We start from the raw sequence: 25,537 nt of genomic DNA, 5'->3' as shown, positions 1-25,537 counted from the left end.
GAGTAAATAGCAGCTCCTCTCATTTCTCTGCTCGCTACTCCTCTACCTCACTGTTCCTAAGCCTCTGTGGACTTTTTAAAAAGAAATTATAAAGAACTAGGTAAGTCAGAGTCTGGGAGACCTTGAGAGGGGTCTGTGTGTCCCTAGCTGTATGCACCCACGTAGAGCTCTATTTTCTTTTATTTGTTGGGGGGGTCCTTTTTTTTAAATTTAAAATCAATTAATTAACATAGAGTATATTATTAGTTTCAGAGGTAGAGTTCAGTGATTCATCAGCCCCATAGAACACCCAGTGCTCTTTACATCACGTGCCTTCCCCAATGTTCATCACCCAACTATTCCATCCCGCACCCCCCTCCCTTATAGCAACCCTCAGTTTGTTTCCTATGCTTAAGAGTCTCTTATGGTTTGTCTCTCTCTCTGATTTCATCTTGTTTTATTTTTCCTGGGTTTGTTTCTTTTAGTAACTAGAATCATGTTGTATGTATTGTTCTTTGATGTGCTTGTTAGAATGTTCTCAGCCTAACACACTCCTTTTATCCATTATATATGCCACAGAATTAGTCTATTTTCTATACATGTTGTTTGCTCCTGGCTCCAGCTTATAGTGACTTGTTCAGCTTCCTAGAGGTGTTAAGCAGTGGGATTTCATGGGCTTTTTCTCCCCTCTCCCCTAGGCCAAGGGTGGCTAAACTGGAATTCATGGATGACCTTCATGGAGCCTGGAAGATTCTTGAAATTCGGTGTTTTTAAGGAATTTCTTTGGGGAGGGATTCTTACAGGGATCCGTATCACCTCAAAACGTTGGAAACCATTGCCCTTGAACATTACATAAACTGAAATCAGAATTGACTAATCTTTATTAATAATACATTTAATTAATAATACATTTAGTTCCTTAGAGATTGACACTATACAATAATTTCTACTGGGAAATCACAGAACACAATTAGACTTCACCATAAACCACCCCTTTTCCCCTCTCTACTCTTGCCTCCCCCACCATGTTTTAAGGTCCTGATTCATTTGGGCTTTATAGTTATGTATCCTTTGCTAGATATTTATGCTTTGAGCCTAGCATGCTTAATGCAAATGTTTTTCACTGTATGCAAAACTATATAGATAATTCTTTGCATTTCAGATGAAAACAGCTTACAGACATATAAGGTGAATATCACTTAGGCAGAAAGGGCATACATATCAATAAAATAACAATTTGAACTGAACAGGAATAAACCTATGTAGATTAATACATATTCTCAAAATTGCAGATTGTAATTCAATCAAGAAGTAGGGGCCTTTTGACGTTTATGAACATTTATAAATTGTATAAGAACTCTGAGATTAAATTTTTAGTCTTAATATTAAATTTGGGATAGGTATTATTGTTTTTCATTAATATATAAAGACGACAATTATATCCAATAAAATCTTCAATTAACTTGGCTTTAATTTGTCTTAGACTGTGACATACACACTGTGATTTTTCTCTCCATCTTGGATTCCTGTCATTGGCAGTCTGTGTGTCACTTGACATCCTGGAAAGACATCTCTTCTCATTCCAGACCTTAGATGTATTAGTCAATCTGGGTACAATTTACATTGATCTCTTTGGTAACATCAAAAATTTAACTTTGACTGATAAACTTTTATGAATAAATGCTCCTAGAAACTTGAAAAGGAAAGTTATGTGCTCCGATATAAGAACATAAATGCTATAGTTTTAAAAAAGCATAATGTATTATTGAGAGTTATTGGGTTTATAACATGCAACAGAGAAATGATAAGTGAGCATATTTCATAGATAACCACTAATCATATTTTTCTCCTTTTTCACAAAGGTTGGGGGGAAAAGCAAGCTCAAAAAAGTTGGGAAGGAAGGAAAAAAGGGAAGGGGGGAGAGGGGGAGGAAGGAAGGATATTTTAAAAATAGGTTGGCGCAATGGTCTAGGATCCTGGCTTGTAGAAGGGACTAGAATGTAGCAAAACTTAGAACTTTAAAATCTTTGAAGACTAGTCAATCTTCATATATTTTTCAAGTGTGTGTGTGTGTGTGTGTGTGTGTGTGTGTGTGTGTACTTCCAATGAATCATACATACTCTAATTATCTTGCTTAAAGTTTTCATTAAACTCATCAATTTTGTGAAAGCATTGGAGACTCCCAGCCTCTCTTGTGTTAGCATATATTATGATCCAGGCTGCAGATTTTCACCTTAACTCTTATTGTTCAAGGAAGGAAGCACCATCCTTCATATTGACATGTGCATAGACAGGGTTTCACATTAGCTATAAAGAGAAAACTTTTCCTTTGTAGGAACTTCTATGATAGTGCACTTGTCTAGAAGACTTGTTTAGTAGTGAAATCTCTTTAATCAACAGGTTTGTTTGTGTTTGCTCTAGTCTTGTTCTATGCTGCTAACTTATATAATCAGATCCCCTACTTGATCTCTTTTGTATGACTTGTTTTGCATATTTCTGGAGACCTTCTATGAAGTGGTTAAAATCATGGTGTCAGAGAGGCAAGAATTCAGTCAGCATACATTAAGTCCTTGACATATCCGAGTAGGGTATGGGTAGAGAGACCTGCTTTGTTTTCTTAGTATCCCTGTTTGTTTTGTTAATCTCTCAGGGATCTTTTGTTACTTCAGTTTTATTTTTCTATAATAGAAGCTGTCAAAACAGTGGTGAGCAGGCCAGTCTCATCATAACTCATTTGGCTTATGAGTTGAAGATTACAAAGGAGAATTATCATTTGAAATACAGAAGGAAAAGCTGTTAAGATCAACTCCCCCAAACTTGGGGTTTTCATCATTAGAGATGGGTTTTGGGAGAGAGACGTTTTCATTCAAAATCATTCTGTCAGAGGGGACACTCCTAGGCCGGAGAGAAGGGGCTGAGGAGGCGGCATGCAGTCCTCTGTCCTCACCAAGCCAACACGAGGCTGAGTCGTATCAGCCTCCTCCTGCTGAGGAGCAATGATGTGTGGAGGGTTACCTCTGTCCAGAGGATCTTCTGGGCATTAAGCATACTGAATTTACCCTTAAAAGAGCCAAAGTTTATCATCAGAGTTTTATTCATCTTTGTCAAAATTAGTTTAAATGTGTCCTGTACTATACAGTAAAGCCTTTACCTGTTCTCCTCAGTACTGCCCAATAGATATTTATGCAGTGATAGAAATGTTCTACCTCTAAGACAGCCACCAGACACGGGTGGTTATTGAGCCCTTGAAATGTGGCTGGTGTGACAAAGGAACTAAACATTTCAGTTTTTTATTCAAGTTTAACTAACGTAAATAGATAATATATAGAGTGGCTACCATATTGAAGAGCACAGCTCTAGAAAATAGCCATACCATTTGGATCAGAATGAAGTTAACGAAGAAAGAAGTTGACACTCCTTGTGCCTGGAAATACTGTGTTGGTCATATAGCAGGAGGTCACACCTTTGGAAAATTTTATGGGGCTGGATCTCTTTTTTTTCCTTAGGCTACAGGTAATAAAACAGGCTCCTACTGCCCATCCTCAGGAGCAACCAGTTCTGTCTATAACTTAGATTGGTTTTCCTTCTCCCTGTGGTATCTCAGGGTTTATTTTTAATTCTTTGTTTTTGTTTTTGTTTTTCCAGTTCTGTGACCATCAGTCTGTGGCCTGCCCCTTCTCTTTATGTAAGTAAAAGTGGTTTCTTTACTTTTCAAGAAGGCGTCGCATTGGGGAAATTCCATCTTTGTTGGCATGTTTTCTCGTTGGCTTTGTTGTGGTTTCCTGCATTTCTTCGCTACCTGTTAGCTTCCTTTGGGTTTGGTTTGGTGCTGTTGGTGGTGGTAGTAGTTGCCATCCATGAGGGAGCTGAAAAGACCGGGGCCTTAGGCATTGGACTCCTATAAAGACTGCCTTTCACTCAGCCACAGCTGCTGTTTGCAGAAGTCACTGCTCCTCTACCCTGGAGCTTACATTCCTCAGCTAGATATCTTCAACAGTTGGGCTTTGGGTCCAATGTCAGTAAATGGGCAATTATTTTTTCTTAGGTTACACACCCATCTCTAGGTCCAATAGTTTTTAATTTCAACTTCTGGGTCAGAGCTTTCATTTATGGACTAAATTTCCAATACCCTTTTACTCAAGAAGTACAAGTGTGAACTATCAGGCTGGATCCATTTAGGCTAAAATTGTGTCTGTCATCACAAGTCCAGAAAAAAGAGAGAGAGAGAGAGAAATCTGACATTACATGTGCTAAGAGGGGTATGGAAGGTACTGTCCTTTTTTAGAAAAGATGAGAAGTCATTTGAAAAGAGAGGGGGAAAAAAGAGACAGAAAACTTGATTCCAGATGAAAAGAGAGAACATTTGTTCTTTAAAGCCTAAACCAGGCTGCATGGAATGGGTTGGATAGGTTTTATGTCGGGCTGCTCATAAGAGTTTCTGCAGCAGTGAACCCAAATAATCATAGTTACTCACTACATGAGACGCCGTCCAAACATGCTACTGGTCCAGGGGCAGTCACCTTACCTGATAAATAAGCATCTGCATTCTTCCCAGCTGTTTCAAGCTCTCTGATAAACCCTGTCCCCTTTTCGCAACATCTGTCTTACTTCGCTGACTTCTCACTCTGAGGTATTGCTTGTGTGGTAATCATTTGCGCAGAAAGGGGGTTCCCCTGGCTTGCCTGCATGTGCATGGCTTCCACTAACATTCCTAGAAGGTAGTTGCAATTATATTCAGGGGAGCAGAATCCCCCAAAGGACGGACTGTAAGGCTAAAGTCCAAAGTGACAGCCTTTTGACAGAGAAAGGAGATTGGCGAAACTCCCCAAAGACGACGGGGACTGTGTGTAATGCATTTATACAGCAGGGGCAGATCTTCCCTGCCCCTGACAAGTCTTGTTATTCCTTATTCTCTGTGTTGATAGAGCAGGTCTGTCAATGCTTTGGAGGGTGTCAATGTGCATGCTTATGGTTACCCCTTTCTATTTCCGCATCCCTACTTCAGTTACCCAGCACTGTATATTTCTAGTCCTCCGACTGGCAAATCATTTTCGTTACAGTTCTTTTGTGTAAAAACAGTTCACATAATAGCTCCGTGTTAGACAAGGCATTAATCCTCCCATCACCAGGGATGAGTCAGCACGGTGCACTCCTGCCCGCACGGCTCAGCTATTATGACGTCAGCACTGTAGGGCAAGCCTCAGACACAAGCAGTACAGGGGACTGGAGACCTGTGTCACAGATTAGAAATCGAGGGGGGACCTTTGAGATAAAAACGTAATTGAAAGGCTGTTTCTGGCTCATAGGAAAATGTGAAACTGATTCTATGCTACATCAACCATTAATCAGCTTCTAGAGAGATCCTAGTTTTTAACCAGAGACAGGCCTGAGAGAATGACCTGTAATGGGCTGATAGCCCATTTCTATACCCACTAACCTTGTCTCACCCCCCAAGCCAGGCTTCATGCTTGCTTGGGTTGTTCCAAATCCTGAGGCTACTTTTATTTCAAGGGTGACACAGCCTGTGACAGTCCTGCTGTCCTCGAGTGCCCCACAGACATAGCTGATGGCTCCAGGGGTGGTGCCCCAGATACCTATCAAAGGTAAAAGAAAAGTTTCTTAGGAACAGATCAGAACATTATCTCCCCAGTGTTTCTAGTTCCCCAGTGCCTCTTCAATGGCCTTCTCCAGACAGGTGCAGAATTCTGCCTTTTCTCCCAGGCACTACGTTTAGTCAAAAGTCCCAATCTGGATTTGACACAGATTTCAGTGGGAACCAAGCAGCTTCCAGATGTTCCCCCCAAGAGTTTTCCATCCCATTACTCTTTAGCAGAAACAATGAGAAGCCCTCCATATCCTGCCACACTGCCTTAAAGCAGGTAACACAGACTTAGCCTATTTGAGAAACCAAGTTATTTTAAATTAGACCTCTCTACAGTTCAGACTCAGATTCATTCTCAGAAGAATATCTTTCAGTATTGAAAACTCAATATTGCAAAGGCTGAAAATTCACTGTCTCAGTGACATTCTCTGCTAACGAGACATTCTTCCATCCACACCTCTGTCCCTCACTCTTCCTTTCACCCCGTGATAACGATCAGAAAGTGCCTTACTGCTGCGATCATCTGCCTTCATTAGATTGCTAACAGGCTCCATGCTTAGCTTATAGAAGCTAATGCTACTGCTTGGCTTAGTTTTGATTAATTACCATGCACAGCTCTTGTTTTTTCAGTCAACAAACATTTATGGAAAACTAGTCACTGCTTGGTTCCTGGAACGCCAAGATAAATAAGAAATGCTCCCTGTTGCTAAGAATCTCACAGTCTGGTAGGGATGATACATAATAAATAAAGGCTGTAGCATGTGGTGGACACTGGACTGGAGGCATCACAAGATGTAGCAAGAGGAACCAGAAAGGAGTGCCTACCTGCAAGCTGGGTCTAAAAGTCTACAGAATGATTGCAGTTTACTAAGTCAGTGTAGGGGAAAGGAAAGAAAGGGAGATTGTAATATGGAAAAAGCAAGAGCATTTCCAAAGTCAGGAGGTGTTGAGCAGCAGCCAGCTCTGGAGGACAGTAGTTCAGTGTGGCCAGAGCATGGTGGGAGATGAGGCTGGAGAGAGGGTAGGAGACAGATTGTGGAGGGTCTTGGAAGCTGTGTGAGGGAGTTTGGATGTGATGCGGCAGGCTTGAGGAGGCTTTGAAGAAATTTAAGCTGATTTATGTTTTAGAAAAAGAGCACTCTGACCATGTAGAGATGGTTGATTGAGAAAAGAGAGACGAGGTCAAAGGTAAAAACCAAGGGCTTGGACTGTGCAGTGGGGGTGGGAGCAGAGAGGAGAGGCCTTCTGATAGTGTTGACATAGACACTGACATCTGCGTGATGACAGCATATCTTGGCCTAGTGCACAATCCTTGCCTTCTAGGAGAAAGGTTGATGTGTTGTGTTGGGCCAAATCAGACCAAAGCACTCTACAGGAGACAAGAATTTGAATCTGACCTCACACTGAGCTTCTGCCTGCTGGTCTCCAGAGAGGTGTGACTCCTTCTCCCCCAGTAGATTTGGGGGAGTGTCAGACAGATAAGGAAGAAGCCATTTCCAATGTCTTGCCTTTCATTTCTTTCACCTGAAATCAAGACATTTCTTAATAATATCCTCCTAAAGTTGAGCAATACCCAATTTCCTATCATCTTCCTATGCCGTCTTTTTCTAAGAAGTTCCAAGCCAGTGAGCTGAATGGCAGCGTACATGCCGGTGGTGTTGAAATAGTTCAGTATGTCTCCTACTTGTTTCTGAATTAGAGTTCACCGTAAATGTGCTTTTCTCTTGTTCGCTTTGGGCTGCCAGGACAATTTAAAGGAAATTTTCAACAGCTTACGTTTCGTGGACCATGTTCTCTTTTGCAAATGGGAGGGTTCGTGTGGGTGTGTTCAAGTCTTCTCTATATTGCTTTCTGGAGAAAGGTTTGAGAAGATGAACGAGATGAGGAGTAGGGACCTATTGAAAACCCAAGTCCCCCCAGTGACCTGAATGCAGACTGTAGGCTGGTGATCAGATGGTCAATTATGTGTTTGTCAAAACATAGTGGGCTGTATTCCAGACTGCCAGCTTTGGAAGCCCAGCTTCTGCCAACCAAATGTCATTTGGGAACATGCAACACTGGGCACTGTGAAGGAGTTTGAAATAGACCATGCCACAGCCAACCTACTGCCAGTCTTATAGCACCAATATGGCATGCACAGCCGGGCCCCATGTTTCAGAGCTCAGGAATTCACTGTACTAAATTCAAGAGGTCAGATGGGTTCATGTTTTCAAAGCCCCCGTTCTCTGCTTTGAACATTGTGACTTGCTCCTCAGTGATTTCCAAATGATTTTTCTAGTCATATCTCTGTGGAAACCACCCTTTTTGTGATGGTTATGAGAGCCTTGTAGAAGTCCCAAAGGAAAGAAAAAATAATAATAATAATAAACTCCCTCTGACAATGACCGTGATTCCAACAGAGGGATTCCAACTCTTAGGAAATTACATTAAAGGTGCATAGCTTTTAAAATATCAGGAACCACCTTGGCAACTTATAAAAAGCAGAAGGGCTTTGCCTATTTTATAAAGTGATTTGCATATACCTGCATAAATAATGTCCCCACCTGTACTTTTATGCATTTAGGTTGAATAAATTAAATTCAGTGATCTTTAAAATATTCACTGTCTTTCATTGCTCAGATACCATTTTCAGGACCCTTCCTTCTAATTTTTTTTCCTGTGGTAGTAGTGGCTATTTTTTTCAATCTTTTGACTAATTCAGAGAATCAAAACACTCTGCAGACCAGCCTACCACACCTAAGAGCATTACCTCCCTCTGCTTGCATTTCTCTTAGCCTTTCTGCCTATCAGACCATGCGTTCCATATGCTTTTAATAAAGGAAAATGGGGGAATATATTACCAGGATGAAAACTCAGCACATAATAGGATTAAGCTTCACTACCTGTACCTATCCAGACTGTGCTCGTACACAGCTCAGGGACATACTCACAGTAACGTTTATTGTGGGTTTTTTTTTTCCCCCCTTTGGCCACTGCCACCACCCCTTCAGAAACCATCTAGCCACTAAACTATATTAATTGTAACTTGATCCTTCAAATCACAACCTGGTCAGTGGACCAGCCTCAAGCACAACCATCCCATAAGATATTATTAAACACTTACCACACAAAAAGAATTGTGTTTAGTAAGGAGCTAAAACATAAATCTAGGACACTGCCCTTGCCTGCTCTTAAGAAGCCCAAAATTGGATTAGGAAAAGAAGTTATGACTGTTGAGTATTCCGTATACATATGAGACAATAAGTGACAATTCCAAAAGGAATTATACAGTCCAGTAGGTGCTATAGGATTTCATTCATGAAAGAGGACCTTGAGGGCTGGAAAGCTTCATGTGAAATGTGATTTAGCTGGGGCTTGAAAAATGGCTAGAATATAAAAGAATGTGAACACCAAAAGAATGATATCCCAAGCAAAAGCATAAATCTCAGTGTTAGAAACTTTAAGGGGGTCCAGTAAATGGCGCTGCGTTTTCCCACTCACGTTCTAAACCCATTGAAAAATAAGACAAAAGAACTGATAGCTGGGGAATAAGAATTTACTACTGAGCGAGATGAAAATGAGAACCACAGCCAAGAGGCCAAACAAGGTACTCATCTAAGGAGACGTACCTGGGGTAACCTGTAGTCATAGAATTATTGGAGATCTAGACTAAGGGTTCCTTTTCAGACTCTCAAAGTTACCTGAATCAAAACCCAAGGGAACAGACGAGAAATTGAGATAATGAACTAAAACCTCATTGGGAAAAAAAATACAAAAACTCTTATCTTTAGTTAAACTAATAATCACAATAAGAAATAGCATGTGTTAAGTGCTTGCCTTGCTTTAGGCACTAGGAAAAAATACTTCTAACAGCTACCTGGTTTAACCTTTAAAACTACTCCTATTAAGGAGATGCTGTTATAATCCTAATTTTGAAGATGAAACAGAGATTGAGCATGTTTGAGTAATTTTTTCAAGGATGCCTAGTATGTAATATAGAACTTGAAACCAAAACTATCTGTCTTAAAAGCCTTGGCCAAATATCATCAAACATGAAGCAAATGTCTATAAATGCAGAAGATAAAATGACAAGCAAAACAGACATGGTCTCTGCCCTATTCAACTTACAACCTGGGGGATGGAAGACATATTAATCAAATGGACACACAAAAGAACTTACAATTACAAACTGTACTTGCTGGCATGAATAAAAGTTCCAGGAATTCTAGGAGCAAATTTAAGAGGGGGATCTAAGTGAGTCTACGAGTTCATGAGGAGCTTCCCTGGAAAGTGATATTTGAGCTAACATGTGAAGATGAAAAACGAATGAGATTAGGTGGTGGTAGAGGTTTCTAAGCAAGGGGTGCAGCATAGATGAAGGCATCAAATATAGTTGGGTGGAGAGAATTTAGTGAAGAACAGCCCAGATTAAGGTTGAAAAGATATATGATGATGTCAGGATCTTTGCAGGTCACATTAAAGACCTTCCTAAGGACAATGGGAAAGCAAATTTAAGGAATGTAACATGATCAATTTTGTATTCTAAAAAGATCATGCTACTCTTGCACATTTATTGCAGACAGATGGAAACATATCTGCACAAAAACCTGTACACCAATGTTTATAACAGCCTTTTTTGTAATATCCCCACACTGGAAACAACCCAAATTACCTTCAATGAGTGAGTGGTTAAACAAACTGTGGTATATCCATACCATGGAATACTTCTCAGCATTAAAGAGTAACTCTTGACACATAAAATTTGGATTAATCACAAAGGTATTATGCTGAGTGAAAAATGCCAATCTCAAGATTACATATTCTATTTATATGGCATTCTTGAAATAACAAAACTATAAAGAACAAATTAGTGGCTAACAAAAGTTAAGGAGCAGGGGAAAGATGGAGCTGCCTATGGCTATCAAGGGTAGCACAAGATAACCTTATGATGGCACTATTCTGTATCTTGACTGTGGTAGTGCTCATGCAAATCTATGTAGGTGATACAGTTGTGTAGAACTAAATATACACATGCACAGACATGCACACACACACAAGTGCATAGAAAACTGGTGAAATCTGAATAAGGCGGATGGATTGTACCATTGTAAAAACAAGGCCAATTTCTCTCATTGTGATATTCTACTATGGTTATATAAGATATTACCACTAGGTGAAACTGGGTAAAGGGTATACAGAGATCTCTCTGTGTTATCTCTTACAACTGCATACTAATCTGCAATAATCTTAAAATTAAAAGTTAAAAACAAAAAAGTTCAAGCTACTCCATTGCCATGAATGGTTTTGCAGGAACAAAAGTAAGGAAGCCCTTGTAGCATAGCTTATAAGGACTAGGCTAATGACTGGGAATGGAAGAAAAATAATGGAAAAGAGAGATAATGCAGAACCAAGATATACAGGATATTCTCATGGATTGGACATGGGAGATGGAGGAGAGAGAAACAGCAACTGTGACTACTGGTTTTATGCTCATAAAACTGTTTGGAGTTTGGTGCCATTCACAGTTGTATGAAATACCAAAGGACAATGGGAATTGAGGAAAGATTACAAGCTCTATTTCTGAGATGTCTAGTGTGAGGTGTTTTTGATAAGATAAGTGAGCATATTGACTAGGCAGTAGAATATATACAACTGGAAATCAGAAGTAGAGCGAAGGCAAGTGAGGCTTTTGGCATGGAAGATACTGCCCAAGCCTGGGAGTAGATTTAGGAGAAGGCCCAAACCGAGACTTGAGGAACTCTTACTATTTAATCAGATGGGAGCAAAAACTGAGGCTATGGGAAATAGCCTCAGAAGGACCAGCTAAGGAGGTAGGAGGAAAACCAGAAAACACTGGCACAGTGGCCAAGAGAAGAGAGTGTTTTGAAGAGGGTGGTCAGTAGTGAGACGTGCTGTTGAGAAGTCAGGTCAGTCAGGGACTGAAAAAATGCATTTAATATATTAATGTGGAGGTTGCTGACTTTGGCAAAAGCTGTTTTGTTAAAGTGGTAGAAGCAATAACCTGTTTTTTATGGGGAAAGAGTGAGAGGTGAAGAAATAGAGACCACAAGTAGATAACTCTTAGAAGTGTTGCTTCTACTACTCTACTTTACTCCTCCAGAGAGTGGTTTTCCAAGTGATAGCTCCTAGGGGGCAGGGTCCTGCTAAAAATAAGTGAGATGGAGATTTGAGGAAAGTGGAAGTTCAGAATAGTCGCTGTGACAAATGGGATAGCAAGTTGACCAGACGGTCTCCTTGGCAGTCTTCTCCTTGGAAGCCCTAGGTGAATCCGGTGGTTTAATGTTGATACCCATTTGCCTTGGGGTGATTTTTTTCCAGCAGCTCAGTGACCAAGTTGAAAGCTCAGAAGAGATGTGCGTTTGAGTTCAAATTAAAATGGGGCTTTACCTAGTATGTGTGAAAAGACATTAGGGGTTTTAGTTTCTTTTTTTCTTTTTTCTTCTAGATGAGGCTAATATAGAAGGCAGTAAAAAAGGCTCAGTTCAATTCTCCAGGTAGCTAGTGAGCATTTATATTACACCTAGCACTGTGTTGCATACAGAAAAAACAGAGGTGAAAAAGGTACCATCCTTGTCCTCAAGTAGCTCATAGTAATGGGAAGTTTGAAGGTTGCCATTTGGTCCAAAAGGCCAGGAACATGTGGTTAGATAACTTTTGTCAAAAGACACAGAAACCCATGTCGATCTTTCTTTCTTCTGCCACCTCCTTCCTCCCATGCTGGCATTACCTAGTTACTTTCTTGCTTTCTCAAAAAATATCTACTGCCTGCCTCATTGCCAAGCCTCTAACATGCATCGTATACATTTAAGTGACAATTCTGGCTTCTCCCATCATCATTTTGCTAAAATGTGATCATTTAGGAACAATTAAATGTTCTACTTGAAGTGTGGTGTTAGTACTGTATGAATTTTCTCTAAATTTTAAGAGCTGGCATCCAAGAAAGGCTATGTACTTAAAAGAGGGAGGGAGAGAAAAAGAGTGGGTAGATAAGTGGAGGAAGGAAAGGAAGAAGAAAGGAAGAGGGAAAGTAGCAAAGGAAAGGAAAAGAAAACTAACTACAGAAGATCTTATGTAGCAACCCATCCTTATTTTTAAAAGAATAACTGAGCCTCCATTCCCAGTAGTGACCTACACCATCAACCTCACGAAAAGACTTCCAGACATGGGGACAGACCAGAATACTGTAGAATAATTAAATTCCACTATCTGGCAACATAAGAAGAAAACCTAAATCACGTGGAAATTCCTAATTTCCAGTAGAAGTAGGATTCCTTACTCGGGTTTATTCTAAGCATTAAGAAATGGTAACAGAAATAGGTGGCAGTATTGGTAGCTTTCCTTTATTTGAACACATTCCATTCTGCTAGATTCCTTTAGGAAATGACATTAGGGCCATTTGACTCAAAACTAAATCGCAGATACATCTGGGGTAGGATTTGTCAGCTGCTGAGCAAAGCAGCTGTAGTTTTTTAATATTTACTTCTTTCATGACTCTATAATTCACACATAATATCAAATATTAAGAAACTATAGAGTACAGAGAAAACATCTATAATGTCACTATATGGAAACAACTATTATTAACAAATTTTTAGATCACCTTCTAGTCTCTTCTCTGGATTTTCACAGAATTGGGCATACACTGTATGTACAGAGTTGCATCCTATTTTTTAATTAAATATTATTAATTAAAAAATTAAAATGCTTCCTGGTATAATTACTAACTCTTTTTTTAAGTGCCACTGTACTATCTAAATAATTGTTATCAGTCATATAACCCCCTAGAATTTACCGAACTGTGCCCTCTATATAGATATTTGGGTTATTTCCAGAATTTCAGTTTTAAAGTCCTGTAAGGCAGGAACTACAATGTATCACATGCAATTGTCCAGCCTGGAGGAAAGTTGATGCAGGCAGTGATGTCACCCCCCAGGAAAATGGTCAGGCAGTAATGTCATCCAATTAAGAGTGTTACTAATTGCTAATGACGAAACTCATATTTGAATTTTTAAGTAGCTGTTACAAAGTTTATCTAAGCTCTTTTTCCTCCAAAGTAAAAGTTCTGACTTTTATTTCTAAAGAGCATACACGTAGTTTTGTTTGAATTTATTACGATGATGATATAAAAAGAACATAAAATCCATTCAAAATCTCGCCTCCCAGAGAGAACCACTAGTAACACTTTGGGAAATATATTTCCACACTTTTCTATTCATCTGTCTCTTTTTCTTTTTCTTTCTCTTTCCAAAATGGAAGGAAGAGTTGCTTGTTGCCTGGTAATCTGCTTTTTTACTCAACATTCTAATAGTCATTTTTTATTTCATAAATCTAGATCTACATTATCTTTTTGATAGCTACATTGTTCTTTAGTTTATGGGTAATTTATTGAGTCAGTCACTTATTGATGGTCATATAGGATATTTGGACTTTTTTTTTCTAGCTAAACAATGCTGCAATAACTATCTTTATACACATATACATTTTTTAAATGTAGTTTCCTGATTACCTCCTTAGGATAAATTTCTAGTAATGGAACTGTCAAAGTAAAATTTATCTATTGCTAAACTGTCCTCCAGTAAACATATATCAAATTATACCCCCATCAATGAAAAAAGAGATTGCTCATTTCCCTAAATCTTGTAAATGCCAATTTTTGTAATTTTGTAAATGCCAATTTTTGTAATTTTGCGTATAAGTGAATATGTTCATGCTGGGAAATGGGATGCTTTTTCCAAGCATAAAATCAAAGTCTAAAATCTTTTAACTAATTAATTAATTAATCATATATTTTTTAGGGAGGGAAAGAGGAAGGGCAGAAAGAGAGGGAGAGAGTGAAACTTAAGCAGGCTGCATAAGTTCAAGCCCTGCATGGAACCCCATGCAGGGCTTGATCTCACAACCCTGAGATCACAGCCCAAAATAAAGAGTTAGATGCTCTGGGGTGCCTGGGTGGCTCATAGGTTAAAGCCTCTGCCTTCAGCTCCGGTCATGGTCCCAGGGTCCTGGGACTGAGCCCCATGTCAAGCTCTCTGCTCAGCAGGGAACCTGCTCCCCCCTCTCTCTCTGCTTACCTCTCTGCCTACTTGTGATCTCTGTCTGTCAAATAAATAAATAAAATCTTAAAAAAAAAAGAGAGAGTCAGATGCTTAACTGACTGAGCCACCCAGGCGCCCCAAAGTCTAAAATCTTAAAGAAAATATATTAAATTTTATTATGTGAAAATAAAAGTCACTGTGGTAGAAAAAATTTTTTTTTAACTGGGAAAAATATTGTGACATATCCCTAATATTTTAAGAGTGGCTATAAATCAACAATGAAAAGGTGAATGACAGAATAGAAATTTGGAAGGGCAAACGAGCAGTCTAACACATGTTTAGCTGCTTAGTCTCTTTCTTTACTGCAAAGGCAGTGCTCCCTAAAGTCCTATGAGGGCACCTCCAGTGCTGTTTGCTATGCCCTGGTGGCATCACCCACCCTCACTGCCCCCCTGGGAAATACAGTGGAGAGCAAAGCACCAGTCAGAGGACCTGAGGATCTCTGGGCGGAGGACAGTTAGTACTTCCCTTGATTACATATATTTATGTTTATTTGGCATCACCATCCCCCCAAAGAGGCAAGCTAATTGTTCACTCACATGAGTGTAAAAATGATCATCTGAGCTCTGCCATCAGACTCCAAAATCAGTAAATTATCGGGAAGGGAAAAATACGCACTGGCAACATTGCCTGATCCATGTCTCCAGGGCAGAATTGACACTATTCTTCTACCAGATGTAGATAGAGATTTCTGGATGTTCTCATAAATAAAGTGCTAGAGGCCATGTCATCCATGTCCTCCACCTTTCCCTCTCTCTTTCTGAGTCCCATGTGTATTACTACATACTTAATGACATGGACTATTTTTCAACAACTCCAGGGAAAATGAAAGATGCTGGAGAGGCAGAAATGCCACACTGACAGCATCAGCCCCAGCCTCCACAGTACAAACTGCGACAGGGCGCCTTCCCTGTGTTTTGGGATAGGGAGCGTCTGGGTTGTTGGAGTGAGTTCTCCGAGCCTTTCAGAGGAGCAGGAGTTGTGCAAAGCTGTTCTGAGTGGTAACTGGAGCATTCTTTCAGCACAAGAAGTTCACTTGCAGATGATCAGGGATGGCACGTGTTCCAGGGCATTCTTTCTCTGTCTTCAGCAAAAAAGCTGTGTACAAGAAAGTTGCGTGTGCCTTACATCCTCAAACCGTGTCCAGACAGAAAGAAGAGAGGCCAAACATGATAAAGATTATATGGAAGCCCCGTTAGGACAGCAACAAACTGAGGCAAGTGGTGGGAACCAGGGCTAGTCAGCAGCTTGTTCTCTACCTGAAGTGGGAGGATGTGGTTAAGAACCAGGTATCAGTGGCGCCTGGTGCTGTTAGAGGCCACCAGCTGGCTCAATGGACCCAGGGCTCAGAGGAATGAATGTCTGGCTTTCTTGTGCTCTTAGAAAACTTCACCTTAGAAAATTTCACTTATACACCTGCCTCTACAACATAGCTTACACTTGGAGGCCATATGGGGGCACAGTAACGATGATTAACATTGAGTGCTATTAAATACCATTATGAGTATTCCTCTTATTCTTTGTCACCCTTCTCTTTTCCTCCGCAAACATCATGGTTGCTGACTCAGAGCTGGGGAGGGCTATATACATTTGTAACATACAGAGATGGTACCTACACAACCTGCTTGTTCAAAGAAGCTTTCTGCTAGGTTACTTGCAAGAGATCTCTGTGGTGATAAAATTAAGATGTTTTTTGAATGCATTCTTTCTCTAGTCTCTCTGCAATTCTTCATGTCTCCTAGGGTGGGGATACTAGACAAATCAGGTTAACTTCCTTATCCCAGAGAATCATTTCCAGGTATTTATTTAGAATGGGCCACCTTACCCCAAACACTTTTGTAGGCTAAAATGGATTCCACCTTTAGTTCCTCCTTGTGAGTTTCTAGGCTTTTGGTATGTGGAAAATAATTATCACCTCTAATTTAAAATTAACCCTGTATTTTGGGTAGAAGAAGTATATGTCTCACGATAGAATTTGAGTAAAAGTTACACCTAAATCCTTTAATAATGTCCTTTGGTCTGGTCTTCACAAGCAAGTCAAGGATGCATAAGAGAAGAAATAGAAATCTCCAGTTAAAATCCTCTTGTGAGGATGCCTGGGGTGAGGCAGTTGGTTAGGCATCTGACTTTTGGTTTTGATGCAGGTCGTGATCTCAGGGTCATGGGATCGAGCCCCACATCGGGCTCCACGCTCAGCTCAGAGGATGTTTAAGATTCTCTCTCTCACTCACCCTCTGCCCTACTACCCCCCCCCAAATAAATAAATGAATTCAAAAAAAATTCCTCTCCTGGGATTTGTTTCCCTTTCTTCTTTTCATCATCCTAAGGCTTGAACAGTGTCACTACATTGGTTCTTCACTAAGAGCTTTCGCATACTCCTCTAACCAGTTTTCTAACAGTACATTTCAGTACACATTAGAAAGAATCTTAATACTGTTACTTTTCCCAAAATGCATGAAGTATCTGTTAACAGGATGTCTGCATACTGTCTATGTTTCTGTGAATGAAGAATCAATTTCTTCATCATCTTATTACCCCCAGCCATTAACATCACTCATCTAGAATAGGGTCAGAGAACTGCCACCTCGTAGCAGGCTGTGTGTTTACCACTCTGCACTAGCTCTGTGATATACCTAGGGAAAGGGTTTCTGAAATATACACTAACATCCAGAAAACTTACTTCAGAGATCTGAATCTTGGTGCAGGAATTCAAGAGAAATCTTCTTGGCCACTATTATTTGGAATTTTTCCCTTTTACCCAAACAACAAGGAACTACAGCCAAAATACTTAGAAGAATTCCTTTTGAGCCATTTTGGTGTTGGGTTCTGGTTTGTTCCTTCTTAGAAAATGGGGGATTACATTTAAATTCCAGATAAATGTTTTTACCTAATAAGAAACGAATGTGTAATTTTTGACTGCTGTAATAAAATCATCTTTCATGAAGTGTAGCATCTAACACTCATCTCTACTCTTGGATGACCAAGAGATGACGGGATGAAGGTCTTCTTTATAGAGGAGACAGAGAGGGAAGCTCCCCCAAAAATGCAAACGTTAAAATAGGAAAGGATGCAACTAGAAACCAGAAAAACAACAGAGCACACTGTGTGCACATTAACAGCGCCGGCAACCCTAAAATGAATTGGGCTTTAGTTAAAGTGAAATAAAAACATACACTCTAGATATTCATCCATTTCAAGAACTGTGCAGTTTAGTTTATTCTCCATTCTTAGCAAAATTCTTTTTGTAAAAATAACTTGATCTAAGAAGAAAGATTTCCCCACACCACAGTCAGATTATTTCACGGGAACAGTACACCCATTGGCAGACTGCACTGACTTATGGACCAGCGTGGGGATCCAGGGAAAATAGACTGAGTGACCCAGGGGGACACAGTCAGGGCCAGCTGTGGACAGGAGTCTTTGCCATCTTCCAAAACCTACCCCAAATCAGCCATTTATTTCCTTTCCCAACAACAGGCATTGGAAAACTTAAAAGATTAAAGTGCCTTTTAAGGTCTGAGTCCTTGATGTATTTATATAGAGATTATTTCTAGGTCAGCTGCAACTACCTTCTTCTGTCGCTCGGGACCTCAAAGCAGTCCCATACAGGAACACAGGCACACACACACACACACGCACACCCTGTCTCTGATAGGAGCTTTTCTCCTGCTTATTAGATGCATTACAAATTTGCTTTTAATGGGGCCTCTCTGCATTCCAACAGAAATATTTCTGGATCTCTCCTGGCTCCCACAACATTTGCTGGGTGCACATTTAATATGTTTTAGCTTTACTGCCTAAAGATGGAATCGGGGACATCTACCTGCACATGACAGTGCTTTGGCTCTTGCAGTTGCAGAACTTAATGTATGTATCAGTAATGAAAATCTTAATTAAGAAAGCTGCATCATTGTCCATGAACACTCATTTTTCTCCCCCTGCAAAGCCCTTTGTGTATTGCAGTATATACCTGGTCCAGACAGACAGAGCCCTCGAAGAGCTTGTCTGGCAGATCTTCTCTTGATTATTAACAGCCAGCAAATGACAAAGTCTCACTCTCCTTTTGTCTTGAAGCTGAGGCTTGGAACGGCAGAGCACACAATGTACTGTAGGGTTTGTTTGTGTTTTTTTAAACTTGCTTTTATTACGTTGGTGGGTTTAAAAATCCGACAGTGTTGATCAAAACTAATTTAGGTAACTTAGAGTTGCCAAAACACTAGCAGATGCATATTTACACATATACTCTCAGAGAAATGTAGTTTTCCATATAGAAACAATGCACAAACATAAGAAAGGACAATTTTAAGCTGTCTGCCCGTGTTTCTGGTGCCTTTGGCCTCCAGTGCTTGAAGCCTGCCATATCCCTACTACTGTGACCTTAGCAGTTACTTCTTTGCCTGTGCCAGCGTGCATGTGCCAATTTGTCGTGTGTGGAAACAGTAAGAAGCTTTGAAAAATGAAATAACTTGAGGGAGACAACTAACGAAATCCATAAAAAAATTGAAAGAACTATAAAGAAGGTCTTTTGAAAAGGTGGCCTATATTTATGTCTATGAACCCATGTCCAATTATAATACTTTAATAATGCCCAAATCATAACTTCCAAAACATAAAGTTAATTTATTTAGAATTCTCTTAAAAGAGGTGCCTAGGTGGTGCAGTCAGTTGAGCATCCAACTCTGTTTCCACTCAGGTCATGGACTCAAGTTCATGGAATCAAGCCCCACGTTGGGCTCTGTACTCAGCATGGAGTCTGTTTGTGATTCTCTGCCTCTCTCCCTTTCCCTCTGCCCCTCCTGCTCACTCTCTCTCGCGCGCGCGCACACACGCTCTCAAATAAACAAATCCTTAAAAATAAATAAATAAAAATAATTTCCCTTAAAAGCCTCAAAGCATTTCACTCTTCAAAAGTAGCAACTCCTACTATCAATTCCATGACCTTGAACCACGACCTACATCATAAAGAGAGAGACGAATGTGTATTGTTTAGTCTTCTGCATTTTCTAAGTCTCTATAGCATTAACCATTTTCTGGAAAGGCCATGTAAATAATTGAATTGGGCTCTAGCTATATACTTACATATCACTTATACTGGAACAGGAGGACCTGGCCACCTAAACAAGGTCTAGTAATAAATATTTAGGACCTGTCTTCTTACTGTATTCATACTGTCCTCATCAAGAGGGGATCAGACACATTGTCTGATGGTACTATGTGATCTGTTTATTTACTCTGCTTCTTAGAACTTAACATGCTTTAGCTCATTGATTTTCAGAATCGCTGTAAAGTAGGTAATGGTCAGTTTTCTGTATTTTTGTAGCACAAAAAAGAATTGTATAAGTTTTCTCTATGTATCATATGTGAGGAAGACCTTATGGGAAAGTTGTTTTTGAATATTCTGACATTAAAAACTCATGATTGCACTCAGTATTTTTAATTAAGCTTAAATATGAAAAGTAAATATAACTAGGCTTCTGATTTTATTCCAGAACCATAGTAGGAGGTTAGAAGAGATGCTACCAGGGCTCTTGGTTGCTAGATAGGAAACACTGTAAACAGGTTGTTTTACTCAGGAAGATTTTCCTTTTCAAGGACCATCTGGCCAACCCTGCCATAATCCTAAAGCAACCGTTAAAGTAATTGGGCTAGAAATACGTTGCAGGAATGTAGTGTGAGGCCTATAGTTGGTTATCAATAAATGTTTGGAAAATGAATAAATTAATATACTACGAATGAATAAAGGAAAAATGAATTTGTTGGCATTTCAAAGACTAAACTAGAAGATCAGGTACTTTCCTTAATTTTGGAAAGTCCTTGATTAGATGTTTGATGTGTGCTGAATTTCTAAACCTTGATATTTAACTCTCCAAATAATAATATACTCAATAGAATTATGAAGAATCTTTTAAGATTTGATCAGTTTCTTTCTTCCTCTGAAACACACGTACACACACATCTATATTTCAGTGAGATAGATCTAGATGGATGGAGGGATAGATAGGTAATCCATATATGTGTGTAAACAATCAGTGGATCACAGTGTAAAACCTACAGTAAAAGTGTTTGAAAAAAAAAATTGGTGGATCAAGATAATATCTTTTCCCATTCAGCAATCTACAATTTGCTTAAAACTGAAGAGTGCCTAGGCCCAGTAAAAATGGCAGGAGGCAGGCCTTCTGATGATTTACCCTCATCCCTGCCTTGCTGCTATACCTCAGTGTGTTTCTTCATCATTTTTGTGCTTGAAATACCATATGTTGTATCAACTTTGGCCCAGTCAAGAAGCTGAAGAATCAAGCAGGTTTGGGGCCAAGAAGTCTCATGCAACTGAAGTAAAAGGTCTTTCAAAAGCATACTGACTCTAAAGATGATCTTTAGTTCAAACCTGGCCACCCTTTGCTCTCACACACAAATACATTGACTAGCAGGATTGTAAGTGATCCTGTCAGCAAACGTGTATCAGTGGTCTTCCAGAACGTCGTATTTATGTTAGCGCCCAATGAGACGTTCATAATGCAATGTACATTTTTATTATATTTAAATGCCTATGAGTTCTTTATTTCAAAAGCAAGTACCTTTAAACATAGTAATGGCATTTCTCTATATGCAAACCTCTGTACATAAAAAGGTTTACATTTTAAAACAAACATGTTTTTGAGTTTTATCCAAATTCAAAAAAAGCATCTGAAAAATTTAACAGCTGAAAAACACTTTCTCCTCGCTGGGAAAACTTAAACCTTGCTAGGCTTTATGCAACTTAAAAAAAAAAAAAAAAAAATCACTTCTGTGCTGAGAACTAGCATGAGAAATCTCAGCATGAAAGGTTGTTGGAATTTTTTTTTTCTTCATAGAGCTAAAACCAATCGTTGGTTTTAGAGTGATACCACAATATGCATATGCTTTGTCAGGAACAAATAATGATCTAATTTCAAGGGCATCCTCACCAAAAATTAGGTGGGGGCAGGGAGGGGGGATGATAAAGGCTACTTAAGCAGCAATCCAGTGCCTGAAAGCAAAGGTTGAGAATATCCTTGACCATCAAGGTCCAGAAAGGCTGCTAACCCTGAGCTGGTTGTTACTGTTTGAAAAACCTGCAGGTGTCTGTTTCGTTACTGTCTCATGGAGTCCTTACTTAGCCAACAGGATCTCATGAGAAGGTGCTGCTCTGTGATGCTGTCCGGGATTTGTTTTCTCTTTGCTCCAGCCCAGCAACAAATGGTCCGGTACCTGCCGTGATGACTGGCATGCCGTTGCTGAGCAGTGATTCTAGTCAGAACAAATTGTATGTCTGTGTTTCTAGAAAGCTGAACCACTTTCAAGATAGTATGGAATTGGAAACACGCGTGGACGTGTCCGTGCAATAGTATGTTTATCCGGGCCACATGTGTTCAGGCCAATTCAGGCAGATAGCAAACAAGAAAACAAAGTGGGCAGTGCAGACATAGGAAGTACAGCTTGTTCAGACACGCGCAGCCCATGCTCCCAAGTGTCTACACATGTAGAAGTGACTTTCCAAAGAAGGCCCGCACTCAAGCACAGTCCTCTTAGCACTCCCCTGGGAATGAAGAACGCGATGTGATTTTTTTTTTTTTTTCCGCAGCATATTGGCTACTTTTAGACTGTGATGCTTCAGGTAGTGACTCCGGGGACCAGGGATGGAGAGGAGATGACAGCACACCTCTACTATTCGCAGGGTGATTTTTGAGAGAAACAAGTCCTTCCTTGAAGACAGGCTTCGATATTTCAAGACCTCCTCAGAAAAATTTTTCGGCACCTTCTGTGCTCCAAATTGAGGCAGTTTGTATCATGTTTCAATATAACTGAGTAACAGGCTGGCAAATTCCCTGCTTTCTTATTCACCAAAATCCAAAATAGAACTCACAAAAACTCCCTCTTTCCAACCCCCACCCCACAAAAAACACCCCCACGGCAGCCCCCCAGGGAGGAACAGACCAGTAAAAAACAACCAGTAAATAGAGCCAGCCCTGAAAGACAAATCCCCAGCTGTAAACTGTGGCACTTTACTCAGTACTGTGAGCTTGCTAGAGCTGGCACATTTTTTATAATACAGATGCAGAAATGTGCTGTCTGAGGCGGAGGGGTGGGAGTAGACCCTTTAGTGTTTCTTGTCTAGAGTATACTGCACAGGAGTAGCCTCCCCCAACCCAGAATAAAAGACTTAATTTGCCATTAGACTTTTTTTAAAATTACAACCTGTGACTTAATTTTCATCATCTTCGTAGGAAACCACCTTTTTCAGACTTTGACGGCATTATCAAAATTCAGACTCTCCCTCTCTTTGTCTTACACAGACGCACGTTTACAGATGACATATTTAAAGTGAACTGTGTCAACATGGACCACTTGAGAGGTTTTCTAAAGAGCATGTGTATGTGTGTGTTGGGTAGTGAATTGTTTTCTCATGAACGTAAGATAATCAGACCAATGGGAAATCATGGTTCAAAACCAAGATGGACATTAATCTTCCTGGACCGTGAGATTCACGTTCTTGAAAGAGCAGTTAATTTTATGGAGTACCCCTTTTTTCTTCTCTAAAATTATTTTCTAGAATGAAATTTTTAAAACAAATAATACCAATGGAAATGAAAGGAAGGAAGAATGTACTCCTACCACAGATCAGTTAAACTTACAAAAATGGGGCCAAAATGTTGTCCCAAATTCAAATCTGGCCTCTAAAGGATATAGATTAGAAACGCTGAGGTCTGTGCAAAAGGGCCCAAGGTCCAAAGGCCAATTCTAATAGCTCAGAGACAAATTCCAGGGGCTCTGAGTTGTGTTTGACAACAAGCCCTGCCTGTCCCTGTGTCCTTTGGGACAAGTCGATTAATCTTTAAACCTCAATACCCTAAACTATAAAATAATAATAGTAATAGTAATTCCTTCACAGAACCCTTGTGCAGATTAAATGAGATGATTCTTGTGAAGCATTTAGCCCAGGATCCCCTACATAGAACATGCTCCGTGAGGGTAATTCCTCACCCAGCCTATTTTAGCCTGCACACTTTAGTTATTTCTGCCATGTTTCTCAGTTTATGTATGATGATTTTTTGATAACCACCACACATACAATGATGCAACCAAAATTTTGTCTTTTCAAGGTGATATTCATTACTCACTACCAGCGGACCAGGCACTGTGGAAAGCATTTGATGCACACCATCTCATATAATGCTTATAGCAGTCTTCTAAGTTACCTTTATTATACCCATTTTGCAGATGAGGGAGCCGAAGCTGAGAAGGCATTTGCTGCCTGCCACCCGGTTTCATAGCAGAGTCAGACTTTGAACCAGCCTGCTAGTACTAAACTCTAAGAAAATAATTACAAATAAACAGAAACCATTATAAACAAGACGCTTATCAGAGATAAGTATATTTTTTACCTTTTTATTGTAAACATTTCAAACATTTACCCAAGTAGGAAGAATATCATAGTGAACCCTTGTTGAGATCCTCACTCAGCTTCCACAATTTATCAGAACACAGCAAATCTTGCTAGATATATCTATATTATAAAACTGGAAATAAACTATATATTCAATTCTAGGGGGCTAGTTAAATGTATTATGACATATCCACTAGGTAGAATTTTTTGAGCTATTAAAATGTTGATAAAAAGCTTATAATAACCTGGACTTTTTACGTTACATTTTAATTAAAAGGTGATGTACATAATTTACATATTGTATAATCACAACCACTTATTTTAAATAATAGATTGTGGATCTTAGAAATCTGACTTTTTAAAAATTGTTTTGTCTTACTACTTTCTGACATTTCTGAAATTATATATCGGGGCCTATTTCATTTTTAATGATACCAAAATTATTTCTCCAATATTTAGGAGAATATAGGTGTACTTGTGTGTAAAGAGAGAGATATTTATCTGACTTCACTTTGGAAATCAGCTGATGTAACAGAATATTCCGTATAACCGATAAGTAGAAGTTTATCTCCTCTTAATTATCAAAAGATGTTTTTTACTTTATTAAGTTTTGATATATAGTGTCTTAAATTTATGTGCATATCCAGCTTTCTGATCATATGCTTACCATAACTCAAACATTTTTTAACGACTCAGGGTCATCATTTTTTTAATTAATTTATTTATTTTATTTATCTATCTTTAGGGTCATCGACTGTTTTGTGTGTCTAAACAACTGCTTTGTGTGTCTACTGGTGCTAAGTATAAAAATAACACTGTATATTTGAATATTATTTTGTGGTCTCAAAGCAGTTCCACATGGCATTAACCATTGGTCGTTAGTCTATAAGATTCTTTTCTTCTGTGTTTATTTACCCTCAGACTACTATAATATTTTTAGTCCTCATCTCTTTTTATAGTTTTTATTTATCTTCTTTAGCTATCAAGTTACTTCTTGTTGGGCAAGCCTCTAAGATCTTCATTCCTTCTCGAATGCACTACTTGTAATCCGGTTTGGACCAGGGAAACAACCAACCAACCTTGTTTAGGTTGCATATAAAGCCCTTGCATTCACTCCTTCCCTGGACAAATATTTGTGAGCAGTGCACTATGTTTTCAGCAATGGAAAGGACACACAAATAAACAAGACACCAATCCTGCCCTCAGCAAGCTTTAATCTAGCAGCAGAGCTGAGACATGGGCCTACTTTGCTAGCATCCATAGTAGAAGGTGCCAGGCTCTATGAAAGTAGTACAGATAAAGTGTTCCTGGAATTCAGAGAAGGGCTACCTGGGGGATTTACCAGAAGAGCTGATACTGGATTTGGGTCTCGAAAGGCAAGGAGGACTTGAGCACACAAAGATGGGGAAAAAAGAACATTTCTGAAACCATGAGCAATGCCTGGAAGAATCAGAGGGG

The 25,537-nt window shown here is 39.5% G+C and overlaps 1 protein-coding gene and 1 long non-coding RNA gene across 9 annotated transcripts in view; one reads left to right on the top strand and one right to left on the bottom strand.

Annotated features, from left to right (window-relative positions):
* The window catches only part of ZBTB20 (zinc finger and BTB domain containing 20), an 814,654-nt gene that overhangs the window by 626,984 nt on the left and 162,133 nt on the right, over positions 1 to 25,537 (top strand). For all 8 annotated transcript variants that reach the window (XM_047725341.1, XM_047725317.1, XM_047725348.1 and 5 more), the window contains one exon: positions 3,625 to 3,664. The gene's annotated coding sequence lies outside the window, so the exon portion shown is untranslated. The remainder of the gene's footprint in view (positions 1 to 3,624; positions 3,665 to 25,537) is intronic.
* On the bottom strand, positions 5,372 to 8,770 carry LOC125097634 (uncharacterized). Its single transcript, XR_007126566.1, has 3 exons — positions 8,685 to 8,770; positions 6,979 to 7,105; positions 5,372 to 5,573 (listed from the first exon to the last, which is right to left on the bottom strand). It is a non-coding gene; the product is annotated as an uncharacterized LOC125097634 (long non-coding RNA).

This window comes from Lutra lutra, chromosome 1 (assembly GCF_902655055.1).
Source record: "Lutra lutra chromosome 1, mLutLut1.2, whole genome shotgun sequence".
Classification (NCBI taxonomy): Eukaryota; Metazoa; Chordata; class Mammalia; order Carnivora; family Mustelidae; genus Lutra; species Lutra lutra.
The sequence above is the reverse complement of the archived record's forward strand: the minus strand, read 5'-3'. Positions and strand labels throughout refer to the sequence as shown.